Consider the following 13,658-nt stretch of genomic DNA (forward strand, 5'->3'; position numbering starts at 1 on the left):
AAGTAAAGCCAGTAACAGTACTGATAGAGTTAGAAACTCTGAGAGTGGTAATGGAGATGTAGCTGGTAGTTCAAGCAGTAGTGTTGCTGCTATAACTGAAGTTTTAAATTGTGAGGTTGAGGATATACAATTTTGCCAACTTTTAATATTTCAATTAAAGGTACCAATTTCAGGGTCCTTAAAGACACTGGATGTCAAGCAAATTACATTGAACAAAATTTGGCTCAAGATTTAAATTTGAAAGTTGTAAATAATGGAGTTTCTTTAACCATTAATGGTATTAATTCCTCTAAGAATTATAAGACTAAAAATGTTTAAATTGAGTTGCCAATTGGTAGCAATAGTTACATTGTATATGCATTTTGTCTTCCCTCAATTGGTTTCATTGCAGTTACCTGGGTTAAATGAAGTAATCAGTGGGTTTGTTTCAAAGGGATACAAGCTAGCAGATCGGGGATTGTTAAATTCTGCAGATAGGATAGACGATATTAAATTTATATTAGGATCAGTCCTTGCATTGTATCCCTGAAAAGGATATAGTATTTGGGAAATCCAATGACTCCATTTATTCTGATACATGCTTGGGTATATTATTAAAGGGAGACATAAATAAATTAAAGAGCAATTTAAGATTCTTGAAGCCTTGTTCTTCAATGAAGTCAGATGTGCAACATATGTTAAAAGCTTTAAATGTATTTCCAACAGGGACGAAAGAGAACGTTTCAGTTAAATCTTCATCTTTAAATGACCTGGAGACTTCTAATACATATGAGTTGTTTGATGATCATGGTCAGATAATAGAATCTGAGTTTAATAGGGCTACAAATGAATGCTTAGAACTCTCTTGTAAATATTATGTTGGGGAAGACAGAGGTCAATATCATGAAGATAATGTAGATCTGAATGACAGGCTTATAGAGTATGCTTTAGAAGAAACCCATAGGACTGTTGATGGAAGATTGTGTATGCCACTGTTATGGAACCCGAAAGTTAGTCATCTACTAGGCAGCAACTACAATTTAGCCAAATCAGTGTTGAAAACCTTCATCTAAATTAGAAAAATTACCTGATAAGTTAGCCTTGGTAAATGACACCTTTAAGACTCAGGAGACATTAGGCATCATAGAAAGAATTGAGAATCTTAAGGAAAATATGACCAAAGCCATTGATTACCCCATATGAATTGTTAAAGAGCTGACCAAGAATATTTACGATGAAGTTACTGGGGCTAAATTAATGCTAGGTAAAAGTCGAAGATTTGTCAAGCGTCATGTGACAAGCCTGATTCCCTTAATGTCAAGTGACCATTGACAGCATGGCTGTTTCACAGGAAGACATTTAATCTGTATATATTATTAATTGAGTTTATTTTGTTTTAAATTTATTTTCCATTGACTTTTCAGATGAAAATTCAATCCCTCCCTTCGGAGTGTATAAAATATATATTTAAATATATATTCCTATAATATTTTGTTAAAAGTTTATGGATATTTTGGGTGATTGAGAATTTTTTTTTATGATCAGTAATTACCTTACCTGGAGAAACATTCCTTGGAATTGATAATTATCTCCGTAGTTTACTTTAGAATTTCTTTGAATTTGTTTCTTTCAATTTGTTTATTCTAATTTAATTCTGGTTTGTTCAATTAATGTTTGAGGCTTTATTTTTCCTATATCACTGTAAATAAAATTTTGCTAATTAACTGACCTCAGCCTTCCTTGTGCAAACCAAAGTAAATAGGAATTAAAGGTAACTACTAACTACCTAATGTTCTGAATATTCCGAGCCAAACAACTCTACGAAGTAACCTCGAAGTCACTGTTGGAAGGGAAAATCAGTCCAACACCAACCGTCAAGGAGTGATTACTCTCGTTCACCTCACCTTATCTTGGGATATTTTATCAATTCTATTCTTCGTCGTAGTGCTGGACATTTTCTTCAGGACTCTACGACGATGGGACTCATTGTGTTTAGTGTTACGAATACCATGAAGAACTGAATTAACTCTACACCTCGTCTGATGAATGTGGAGGCGACCAGCAACAAAGGCTATGGAATTATCATATCCATGCTTTTTCGTCCTATGAAGTCATTATAAGGTGGGTCATTGTATTGATTGGCACAATAGTAGTGGCATTTCTTGGTGACTTTTATCATCCTCAAGTCAAAAAATAAATAAAGCCTTGAACTCAGTAATTGAAAATAGCTCTTGAAAGTAGGTTTGTTTATAGGCTACTCTAATTAAAATTATCAATTGTCTACCTTAAATTGCTTGTTTACTGAAATTCGGCCTTTTAACATATATTCTTAAGTGATGCCCTCATCGCATATATTTCATTTGTTAATTAGGTCAAAATATTGAAATGGTTGGCATATAATTTGCAATTCTGGAAATTAATATCAAATTTATATAAGTTTTGGAGGTGAATTTAACTTGTTTATTTGCCTTTCTATATTGTAAACTATTTTAGCGTAGTCAAAAACTATATTTATATTTCATTTAAACAATTCTATACAAATTCTGGTTTCCAATTTGAATTGGGTGGTTAAAGATTTATCTATCCTTTAGGGCTGGCTCAAGGTGGAGTGGAAAGCTTGGGACAGGAGTAAATCTGCCAATGCTTCTAGGTTTGCTTTACCAGAAGCAATCGCTACTCCAAGTGAACTAGCATCAACTGACAACCAACCATATACAATAAATTTGTCAAAATTATTTAAAATCTACAGATGTTAGTTTCTGTATTACAAATAAATATTTGTTATAACACGGTCGTTTGTTCCAAGTCATTTTTTCTACTCATGGCGGCCGTGACAGGATTGATTATGTTGGTTGTTAAGAGTTACTGCTGGTTCGCTTCCAAGCTAGTCAGACGAGGTGTAATATAACATTTATATTTCCTTGGTTAAATTTTAAGATTACGTATATTTCCATTGCCGTTTTGACTTTATTAGGCTTTATATTCTTACTGAAACTGGTATCAAGATGACCGAGTTATTGATTAAATCACGAAAATATGTTAGAAAGTCCGTTACTGAAATTTACAATAAGAAGGATCAGTTTTCATCATATAGTGATATTGAACGTTCTACACTGAAACTGAGGCTTGAAGAGCATTTCACGAAATTATCTGACTTAGATTCTTAAATACAAAATTCAAAGTTTTCTACTGCATGTGATGAAGCTGCTTTGTTTGTTGAGCTTGATGCATGTGAACAGTACAAAACTAAAATTCAAGAGAGCATCTCTACTTTACAAAATTTACCTCAGGTTCGGCATCTGCCTATAGATAATCAGTCATATCAGTCCTTGTTAAAGAGTCCTCATGCTCCTTTACCAACCTTCAATAGTACTGAAGGCGAAGATCTTGGGAAGTTTTTTGTAGAATTTGAACAAACCCTTTCAAAGTTTAAGTTCCCAGAATATGATAAGTTATTGTTGTTAAAACAGCAGGTAAAGGGAAGAGCTCTTACATTAATTAACACTTTGGATGTTCAAAGTCAGAGTTATGCTGATGCAAAAGCTTTGCTAGAGAAGGCTTTAGGCTCAAGAGAAGTTCAAATTTTTGATACCATAAAGCAAATCTCTTCAATAAAACTTTCAGATGATTATGATCCTTTTGAATATATTGGGAAAGTAAGCAATTTAGTATCAACCGTTAAGACCTTAAATATTTATGTTGACATGTTTCTTCAGTTCTTCTTCTGGAATGGCTTAAATGAGAAATTTTAGTGTCATATGACTGCCATAATTAACAAAATTAGGCCATCTCTTGCATTGATTAGGGATAATTTCTTTGATGCTAGTGAGAGATATTTACAAGGTAAAAAATTTAAGAAAGTGGAGAAACAAAAGTCTGACACTACTAGCTTTGCTGCCAAGGTTTCTTTTGACTCTAAAATAGGTAAATGCAGCATTTGTAGTAAATTAGGCAAAGATTCAAGTCATTTTTTGAGTAGATGTTCTAACTTTGTATCTAGCTAAGATAAAAGAAAAAAAAGTGGAGGAACTGGGTGCTTGCTCAAAGTGTGGCTATCCTAATCACATATTATCAGAATGCAGATTCAGATTTAATTCCAGATGTAAAAGCTGCAAAGGCTGGCATATGTCATTTTTGTGTCCCGATGAAAAAGGTGCTACCAGTATTAAAGAAAAGAATCCAAATTCCGAAAAGAAAATAGAAAGTAAAGCCAGTAACAGTACTGATAGAGTTAGAAACTCTGAGAGTGGTAATGGAGATGTAGCTGGTAGTTCAAGCAGTAGTGTTGCTGCTATAACTGAAGTTTTAAATTGTGAGGTTGAGGATATACAATTTTGCCAACTTTTAATATTTCAATTAAAGGTACCAATTTCAGGGTCCTTAAAGACACTGGATGTCAAGCAAATTACATTGAACAAAATTTGGCTCAAGATTTAAATTTGAAAGTTGTAAATAATGGAGTTTCTTTAACCATTAATGGTATTAATTCCTCTAAGAATTATAAGACTAAAAATGTTTAAATTGAGTTGCCAATTGGTAGCAATAGTTACATTGTATATGCATTTTGTCTTCCCTCAATTGGTTTCATTGCAGTTACCTGGGTTAAATGAAGTAATCAGTGGGTTTGTTTCAAAGGGATACAAGCTAGCAGATCGGGGATTGTTAAATTCTGCAGATAGGATAGACGATATTAAATTTATATTAGGATCAGTCCTTGCATTGTATCCCTGAAAAGGATATAGTATTTGGGAAATCCAATGACTCCATTTATTCTGATACATGCTTGGGTATATTATTAAAGGGAGACATAAATAAATTAAAGAGCAATTTAAGATTCTTGAAGCCTTGTTCTTCAATGAAGTCAGATGTGCAACATATGTTAAAAGCTTTAAATGTATTTCCAACAGGGACGAAAGAGAACGTTTCAGTTAAATCTTCATCTTTAAATGACCTGGAGACTTCTAATACATATGAGTTGTTTGATGATCATGGTCAGATAATAGAATCTGAGTTTAATAGGGCTACAAATGAATGCTTAGAACTCTCTTGTAAATATTATGTTGGGGAAGACAGAGGTCAATATCATGAAGATAATGTAGATCTGAATGACAGGCTTATAGAGTATGCTTTAGAAGAAACCCATAGGACTGTTGATGGAAGATTGTGTATGCCACTGTTATGGAACCCGAAAGTTAGTCATCTACTAGGCAGCAACTACAATTTAGCCAAATCAGTGTTGAAAACCTTCATCTAAATTAGAAAAATTACCTGATAAGTTAGCCTTGGTAAATGACACCTTTAAGACTCAGGAGACATTAGGCATCATAGAAAGAATTGAGAATCTTAAGGAAAATATGACCAAAGCCATTGATTACCCCATAGGAATTGTTAAAGAGCTGACCAAGAATATTTACGATGAAGTTACTGGGGCTAAATTAATGCTAGGTAAAAGTCGAAGATTTGTCAAGCGTCATGTGACAAGCCTGATTCCCTTAATGTCAAGTGACCATTGACAGCATGGCTGTTTCACAGGAAGACATTTAATCTGTATATATTATTAATTGAGTTTATTTTGTTTTAAATTTATTTTCCATTGACTTTTCAGATGAAAATTCAATCCCTCCCTTCGGAGTGTATAAAATATATATTTAAATATATATTCCTATAATATTTTGTTAAAAGTTTATGGATATTTTGGGTGATTGAGAATTTTTTTTTATGATCAGTAATTACCTTACCTGGAGAAACATTCCTTGGAATTGATAATTATCTCCGTAGTTTACTTTAGAATTTCTTTGAATTTGTTTCTTTCAATTTGTTTATTCTAATTTAATTCTGGTTTGTTCAATTAATGTTTGAGGCTTTATTTTTCCTATATCACTGTAAATAAAATTTTGCTAATTAACTGACCTCAGCCTTCCTTGTGCAAACCAAAGTAAATAGGAATTAAAGGTAACTACTAACTACCTAATGTTCTGAATATTCCGAGCCAAACAACTCTACGAAGTAACCTCGAAGTCACTGTTGGAAGGGAAAATCAGTCCAACACCAACCGTCAAGGAGTGATTACTCTCGTTCACCTCACCTTATCTTGGGATATTTTATCAATTCTATTCTTCGTCGTAGTGCTGGACATTTTCTTCAGGACTCTACGACGATGGGACTCATTGTGTTTAGTGTTACGAATACCATGAAGAACTGAATTAACTCTACACCTCGTCTGATGAATGTGGAGGCGACCAGCAACAAAGGCTATGGAATTATCATATCCATGCTTTTTCGTCCTATGAAGTCATTATAAGGTGGGTCATTGTATTGATTGGCACAATAGTAGTGGCATTTCTTGGTGACTTTTATCATCCTCAAGTCAAAAAATAAATAAAGCCTTGAACTCAGTAATTGAAAATAGCTCTTGAAAGTAGGTTTGTTTATAGGCTACTCTAATTAAAATTATCAATTGTCTACCTTAAATTGCTTGTTTACTGAAATTCGGCCTTTTAACATATATTCTTAAGTGATGCCCTCATCGCATATATTTCATTTGTTAATTAGGTCAAAATATTGAAATGGTTGGCATATAATTTGCAATTCTGGAAATTAATATCAAATTTATATAAGTTTTGGAGGTGAATTTAACTTGTTTATTTGCCTTTCTATATTGTAAACTATTTTAGCGTAGTCAAAAACTATATTTATATTTCATTTAAACAATTCTATACAAATTCTGGTTTCCAATTTGAATTGGGTGGTTAAAGATTTATCTATCCTTTAGGGCTGGCTCAAGGTGGAGTGGAAAGCTTGGGACAGGAGTAAATCTGCCAATGCTTCTAGGTTTGCTTTACCAGAAGCAATCGCTACTCCAAGTGAACTAGCATCAACTGACAACCAACCATATACAATAAATTTGTCAAAATTATTTAAAATCTACAGATGTTAGTTTCTGTATTACAAATAAATATTTGTTATAACACGGTCGTTTGTTCCAAGTCATTTTTTCTACTCATGGCGGCCGTGACAGGATTGATTATGTTGGTTGTTAAGAGTTACTGCTGGTTCGCTTCCAAGCTAGTCAGACGAGGTGTAATATAACATTTATATTTCCTTGGTTAAATTTTAAGATTACGTATATTTCCATTGCCGTTTTGACTTTATTAGGCTTTATATTCTTACTGAAACTGGTATCAAGATGACAGAGTTATTGATTAAATCACGAAAATGTTAGAAAGTCCGTTACTGAAATTTACAATAAGAAGGATCAGTTTTCATCATATAGTGATATTGAACGTTCTACACTGAAACTGAGGCTTGAAGAGCATTTCACGAAATTATCTGACTTAGATTCTTAAATACAAAATTCAAAGTTTTCTACTGCATGTGATGAAGCTGCTTTGTTTGTTGAGCTTGATGCATGTGAACAGTACAAAACTAAAATTCAAGAGAGCATCTCTACTTTACAAAATTTACCTCAGGTTCGGCATCTGCCTATAGATAATCAGTCATATCAGTCCTTGTTAAAGAGTCCTCATGCTCCTTTACCAACCTTCAATAGTACTGAAGGCGAAGATCTTGGGAAGTTTTTTGTAGAATTTGAACAAACCCTTTCAAAGTTTAAGTTCCCAGAATATGATAAGTTATTGTTGTTAAAACAGCAGGTAAAGGGAAGAGCTCTTACATTAATTAACACTTTGGATGTTCAAAGTCAGAGTTATGCTGATGCAAAAGCTTTGCTAGAGAAGGCTTTAGGCTCAAGAGAAGTTCAAATTTTTGATACCATAAAGCAAATCTCTTCAATAAAACTTTCAGATGATTATGATCCTTTTGAATATATTGGGAAAGTAAGCAATTTAGTATCAACCGTTAAGACCTTAAATATTTATGTTGACATGTTTCTTCAGTTCTTCTTCTGGAATGGCTTAAATGAGAAATTTTAGTGTCATATGACTGCCATAATTAACAAAATTAGGCCATCTCTTGCATTGATTAGGGATAATTTCTTTGATGCTAGTGAGAGATATTTACAAGGTAAAAAATTTAAGAAAGTGGAGAAACAAAAGTCTGACACTACTAGCTTTGCTGCCAAGGTTTCTTTTGACTCTAAAATAGGTAAATGCAGCATTTGTAGTAAATTAGGCAAAGATTCAAGTCATTTTTTGAGTAGATGTTCTAACTTTGTATCTAGCTAAGATAAAAGAAAAAAAAGTGGAGGAACTGGGTGCTTGCTCAAAGTGTGGCTATCCTAATCACATATTATCAGAATGCAGATTCAGATTTAATTCCAGATGTAAAAGCTGCAAAGGCTGGCATATGTCATTTTTGTGTCCCGATGAAAAAGGTGCTACCAGTATTAAAGAAAAGAATCCAAATTCCGAAAAGAAAATAGAAAGTAAAGCCAGTAACAGTACTGATAGAGTTAGAAACTCTGAGAGTGGTAATGGAGATGTAGCTGGTAGTTCAAGCAGTAGTGTTGCTGCTATAACTGAAGTTTTAAATTGTGAGGTTGAGGATATACAATTTTGCCAACTTTTAATATTTCAATTAAAGGTACCAATTTCAGGGTCCTTAAAGACACTGGATGTCAAGCAAATTACATTGAACAAAATTTGGCTCAAGATTTAAATTTGAAAGTTGTAAATAATGGAGTTTCTTTAACCATTAATGGTATTAATTCCTCTAAGAATTATAAGACTAAAAATGTTTAAATTGAGTTGCCAATTGGTAGCAATAGTTACATTGTATATGCATTTTGTCTTCCCTCAATTGGTTTCATTGCAGTTACCTGGGTTAAATGAAGTAATCAGTGAGTTTGTTTCAAAGGGATACAAGCTAGCAGATCGGGGATTGTTAAATTCTGCAGATAGGATAGACGATATTAAATTTATATTAGGATCAGTCCTTGCATTGTATCCCTGAAAAGGATATAGTATTTGGGAAATCCAATGACTCCATTTATTCTGATACATGCTTGGGTATATTATTAAAGGGAGACATAAATAAATTAAAGAGCAATTTAAGATTCTTGAAGCCTTGTTCTTCAATGAAGTCAGATGTGCAACATATGTTAAAAGCTTTAAATGTATTTCCAACAGGGACGAAAGAGAACGTTTCAGTTAAATCTTCATCTTTAAATGACCTGGAGACTTCTAATACATATGAGTTGTTTGATGATCATGGTCAGATAATAGAATCTGAGTTTAATAGGGCTACAAATGAATGCTTAGAACTCTCTTGTAAATATTATGTTGGGGAAGACAGAGGTCAATATCATGAAGATAATGTAGATCTGAATGACAGGCTTATAGAGTATGCTTTAGAAGAAACCCATAGGACTGTTGATGGAAGATTGTGTATGCCACTGTTATGGAACCCGAAAGTTAGTCATCTACTAGGCAGCAACTACAATTTAGCCAAATCAGTGTTGAAAACCTTCATCTAAATTAGAAAAATTACCTGATAAGTTAGCCTTGGTAAATGACACCTTTAAGACTCAGGAGACATTAGGCATCATAGAAAGAATTGAGAATCTTAAGGAAAATATGACCAAAGCCATTGATTACCCCATAGGAATTGTTAAAGAGCTGACCAAGAATATTTACGATGAAGTTACTGGGGCTAAATTAATGCTAGGTAAAAGTCGAAGATTTGTCAAGCGTCATGTGACAAGCCTGATTCCCTTAATGTCAAGTGACCATTGACAGCATGGCTGTTTCACAGGAAGACATTTAATCTGTATATATTATTAATTGAGTTTATTTTGTTTTAAATTTATTTTCCATTGACTTTTCAGATGAAAATTCAATCCCTCCCTTCGGAGTGTATAAAATATATATTTAAATATATATTCCTATAATATTTTGTTAAAAGTTTATGGATATTTTGGGTGATTGAGAATTTTTTTTTATGATCAGTAATTACCTTACCTGGAGAAACATTCCTTGGAATTGATAATTATCTCCGTAGTTTACTTTAGAATTTCTTTGAATTTGTTTCTTTCAATTTGTTTATTCTAATTTAATTCTGGTTTGTTCAATTAATGTTTGAGGCTTTATTTTTCCTATATCACTGTAAATAAAATTTTGCTAATTAACTGACCTCAGCCTTCCTTGTGCAAACCAAAGTAAATAGGAATTAAAGGTAACTACTAACTACCTAATGTTCTGAATATTCCGAGCCAAACAACTCTACGAAGTAACCTCGAAGTCACTGTTGGAAGGGAAAATCAGTCCAACACCAACCGTCAAGGAGTGATTACTCTCGTTCACCTCACCTTATCTTGGGATATTTTATCAATTCTATTCTTCGTCGTAGTGCTGGACATTTTCTTCAGGACTCTACGACGATGGGACTCATTGTGTTTAGTGTTACGAATACCATGAAGAACTGAATTAACTCTACACCTCGTCTGATGAATGTGGAGGCGACCAGCAACAAAGGCTATGGAATTATCATATCCATGCTTTTTCGTCCTATGAAGTCATTATAAGGTGGGTCATTGTATTGATTGGCACAATAGTAGTGGCATTTCTTGGTGACTTTTATCATCCTCAAGTCAAAAAATAAATAAAGCCTTGAACTCAGTAATTGAAAATAGCTCTTGAAAGTAGGTTTGTTTATAGGCTACTCTAATTAAAATTATCAATTGTCTACCTTAAATTGCTTGTTTACTGAAATTCGGCCTTTTAACATATATTCTTAAGTGATGCCCTCATCGCATATATTTCATTTGTTAATTAGGTCAAAATATTGAAATGGTTGGCATATAATTTGCAATTCTGGAAATTAATATCAAATTTATATAAGTTTTGGAGGTGAATTTAACTTGTTTATTTGCCTTTCTATATTGTAAACTATTTTAGCGTAGTCAAAAACTATATTTATATTTCATTTAAACAATTCTATACAAATTCTGGTTTCCAATTTGAATTGGGTGGTTAAAGATTTATCTATCCTTTAGGGCTGGCTCAAGGTGGAGTGGAAAGCTTGGGACAGGAGTAAATCTGCCAATGCTTCTAGGTTTGCTTTACCAGAAGCAATCGCTACTCCAAGTGAACTAGCATCAACTGACAACCAACCATATACAATAAATTTGTCAAAATTATTTAAAATCTACAGATGTTAGTTTCTGTATTTCAAATAAATATTTGTTATAACACGGTCGTTTGTTCCAAGTCATTTTTTCTACTCATGGCGGCCGTGACAGGATTGATTATGTTGGTTGTTAAGAGTTACTGCTGGTTCGCTTCCAAGCTAGTCAGACGAGGTGTAATATAACATTTATATTTCCTTGGTTAAATTTTAAGATTACGTATATTTCCATTGCCGTTTTGACTTTATTAGGCTTTATATTCTTACTGAAACTGGTATCAAGATGACCGAGTTATTGATTAAATCACGAAAATATGTTAGAAAGTCCGTTACTGAAATTTACAATAAGAAGGATCAGTTTTCATCATATAGTGATATTGAACGTTCTACACTGAAACTGAGGCTTGAAGAGCATTTCACGAAATTATCTGACTTAGATTCTTAAATACAAAATTCAAAGTTTTCTACTGCATGTGATGAAGCTGCTTTGTTTGTTGAGCTTGATGCATGTGAACAGTACAAAACTAAAATTCAAGAGAGCATCTCTACTTTACAAAATTTACCTCAGGTTCGGCATCTGCCTATAGATAATCAGTCATATCAGTCCTTGTTAAAGAGTCCTCATGCTCCTTTACCAACCTTCAATAGTACTGAAGGCGAAGATCTTGGGAAGTTTTTTGTAGAATTTGAACAAACCCTTTCAAAGTTTAAGTTCCCAGAATATGATAAGTTATTGTTGTTAAAACAGCAGGTAAAGGGAAGAGCTCTTACATTAATTAACACTTTGGATGTTCAAAGTCAGAGTTATGCTGATGCAAAAGCTTTGCTAGAGAAGGCTTTAGGCTCAAGAGAAGTTCAAATTTTTGATACCATAAAGCAAATCTCTTCAATAAAACTTTCAGATGATTATGATCCTTTTGAATATATTGGGAAAGTAAGCAATTTAGTATCAACCGTTAAGACCTTAAATATTTATGTTGACATGTTTCTTCAGTTCTTCTTCTGGAATGGCTTAAATGAGAAATTTTAGTGTCATATGACTGCCATAATTAACAAAATTAGGCCATCTCTTGCATTGATTAGGGATAATTTCTTTGATGCTAGTGAGAGATATTTACAAGGTAAAAAATTTAAGAAAGTGGAGAAACAAAAGTCTGACACTACTAGCTTTGCTGCCAAGGTTTCTTTTGACTCTAAAATAGGTAAATGCAGCATTTGTAGTAAATTAGGCAAAGATTCAAGTCATTTTTTGAGTAGATGTTCTAACTTTGTATCTAGCTAAGATAAAAGAAAAAAAAGTGGAGGAACTGGGTGCTTGCTCAAAGTGTGGCTATCCTAATCACATATTATCAGAATGCAGATTCAGATTTAATTCCAGATGTAAAAGCTGCAAAGGCTGGCATATGTCATTTTTGTGTCCCGATGAAAAAGGTGCTACCAGTATTAAAGAAAAGAATCCAAATTCCGAAAAGAAAATAGAAAGTAAAGCCAGTAACAGTACTGATAGAGTTAGAAACTCTGAGAGTGGTAATGGAGATGTAGCTGGTAGTTCAAGCAGTAGTGTTGCTGCTATAACTGAAGTTTTAAATTGTGAGGTTGAGGATATACAATTTTGCCAACTTTTAATATTTCAATTAAAGGTACCAATTTCAGGGTCCTTAAAGACACTGGATGTCAAGCAAATTACATTGAACAAAATTTGGCTCAAGATTTAAATTTGAAAGTTGTAAATAATGGAGTTTCTTTAACCATTAATGGTATTAATTCCTCTAAGAATTATAAGACTAAAAATGTTTAAATTGAGTTGCCAATTGGTAGCAATAGTTACATTGTATATGCATTTTGTCTTCCCTCAATTGGTTTCATTGCAGTTACCTGGGTTAAATGAAGTAATCAGTGGGTTTGTTTCAAAGGGATACAAGCTAGCAGATCGGGGATTGTTAAATTCTGCAGATAGGATAGACGATATTAAATTTATATTAGGATCAGTCCTTGCATTGTATCCCTGAAAAGGATATAGTATTTGGGAAATCCAATGACTCCATTTATTCTGATACATGCTTGGGTATATTATTAAAGGGAGACATAAATAAATTAAAGAGCAATTTAAGATTCTTGAAGCCTTGTTCTTCAATGAAGTCAGATGTGCAACATATGTTAAAAGCTTTAAATGTATTTCCAACAGGGACGAAAGAGAACGTTTCAGTTAAATCTTCATCTTTAAATGACCTGGAGACTTCTAATACATATGAGTTGTTTGATGATCATGGTCAGATAATAGAATCTGAGTTTAATAGGGCTACAAATGAATGCTTAGAACTCTCTTGTAAATATTATGTTGGGGAAGACAGAGGTCAATATCATGAAGATAATGTAGATCTGAATGACAGGCTTATAGAGTATGCTTTAGAAGAAACCCATAGGACTGTTGATGGAAGATTGTGTATGCCACTGTTATGGAACCCGAAAGTTAGTCATCTACTAGGCAGCAACTACAATTTAGCCAAATCAGTGTTGAAAACCTTCATCTAAATTAGAAAAATTACCTGATAAGTTAGCCTTGGTAAATGACACCTTTAAGACTCAGGAGACATTAG

This window comes from Palaemon carinicauda, chromosome 3 (assembly GCF_036898095.1).
Source record: "Palaemon carinicauda isolate YSFRI2023 chromosome 3, ASM3689809v2, whole genome shotgun sequence".
Taxonomy (NCBI): Eukaryota; Metazoa; Arthropoda; class Malacostraca; order Decapoda; family Palaemonidae; genus Palaemon; species Palaemon carinicauda.